The sequence below is a fragment of the Idiotropiscis lumnitzeri genome, unplaced genomic scaffold (assembly GCF_059441095.1).
Source record: "Idiotropiscis lumnitzeri isolate Australia: NSW breed Sydney's pygmy pipehorse unplaced genomic scaffold, RoL_Ilum_1.0 HiC_scaffold_96, whole genome shotgun sequence".
In the NCBI taxonomy this organism is placed as follows: Eukaryota; Metazoa; Chordata; class Actinopteri; order Syngnathiformes; family Syngnathidae; genus Idiotropiscis; species Idiotropiscis lumnitzeri.
Genome location: NW_028283634.1, coordinates 145,001 through 146,820, shown reverse-complemented (window position 1 = coordinate 146,820; position 1,820 = coordinate 145,001).

Below are 1,820 nucleotides of genomic sequence, written 5' to 3'. Positions count from 1 at the left end.
CGCTCCCGCCTCGGCGGGGCTCGACGACCAGCCGCCGCTCCACGTTCTGGTCTCGGCGACGCTCGACGACCAGCCGCCGCTCCACGCTCCCGCCTCGGCGGGGCTCGACGACCAGCCGCCGCTCCACGTTCCTGTCTCGGCGACGCTCGACGACCAGCCGCCGCTCCGCGTTCCTGACTCGGCGGGGTTCGACGACCAGCCGCCGCTCCACGTTCCTGACTCGGCGGGGCTCGACGACCAGCCGCCGCTCCGCGTTCCTGACTCGGCGGGGCTCGACGACCAGCCGCCGCTCCGCGTTCCTGTCTCGGCGGGGCTCGACGACCAGCCGCCGCTCCGCGTTCCTGTCTCGGCGGGGCTCGACGACCAGCCGCCGCTCCGCGTTCCTGTCTCGGCGGGGCTCGACGACCAGCCGCCGCTCCACGTTCCTGTCTCGGCGGGGCTCGACGACCAGCCGCCGCTCCACGTTCCTGTCTCGGCGGGGCTCGACAATCTGCCGCCGCTCCACGTTCCTGTCTCGGCAGGGTTCAACGACCAGCCGCCGCGCCACGTTCCTGACTCGGCGACGTTCCATGGCCTGCCGCCGCTCCTCGCCCCAGCTCCATCAGCGGACTTCATGTGGCGTTCGGGTCGTTCCGGACGTCCGCCTGAATGGCCCCAATGGGACGCACTGGCCTGGCCACCCTCACGGCCCCCTGAAGGGTCACGAAAAGACTCGCTGGTCTGGCCTCCCGGGAATCCGCCAGACCGGTCTCGATCACGGGTCGTTGACCCACCTCCCGACCCCTTCCGCCCACCCTCGTTCTTAGACATGGTTTTCCTTTTCTTTTCTTTTCCTTTTTTTTGGGACGTCTGGAATCCGTCCCTTGAGGGGGGGGTACTGTCATGATCCGCGTCGGGCATGACAGCCTTTTGTTATTGTTTTCATATGCATGCGGTTTTTGTTATTGTTTTTGTTGTTATTTTCTCCCCTCCTTCCTGCCATGTGCCTTTTCCTGTCTGTTTTGATCAGCTGAGCAGGGGCGTTTCCCCTCAGCACCTCGCCCTCACCAGCCACGCACCTGCTCCTCATCAACGATCACACACCTGCTCCCCATCTGCTCCCCTGATTACCGGACTACTTAAGCCTTCCATGCTCTCAACCCAGTGTCGGGTCATTGCCGAAAATCACGGACAGCCACGACCACCTTTGTTCACGTTCTGCTCCTTGTTCATGTTCATGCTCTGGTTCCCCTCTTCGTTCCCGTCTTTCAGTGTTGTTCCTCGCCCTGCCTCCCAGTCTGGTCACGTTAAGTTTGTCTTTTGTTATTTTTCACCCTGCCACATTGTTTGCCCTGGTTGTTTCAGTTAATAAATTCCCTTCACGTTACTGACCTCTCTGCCTCCTCGCCTTTTGGGTCCACCTCCTCCTCGCCGACCGGCGAGTCCTGACAGTGCTTGTTCTTTTACTGCTCTGATTTTTCATTTTTTTGACAGGTAAGTCACACCCACATGGAACATCAGCTGATAAAGACGGGTCTCAAGACACCATCATGCGACACTCTGAAGAAGGCGAAAGACTCGCCGAAACATGTCAGGTAAAAAATTAACCTAAAACATAATTGTCTGCTTTTAATGAATCAGTCAAATATCAATAATAAGAAGACAAAATGAACCTAATACAAATAAATGAATGCTTAATAACGCCCCTGCACATGCTCCTAAAAATCCAAACCTTCACCTGTAAATAAAACGTCCCGACCTGAAGACATCTTAATGTTATTATTTTGTTATACACACAGCGCCGCCAAGTGGAATCAAAAATGTGTTTTTATTTTAATTTT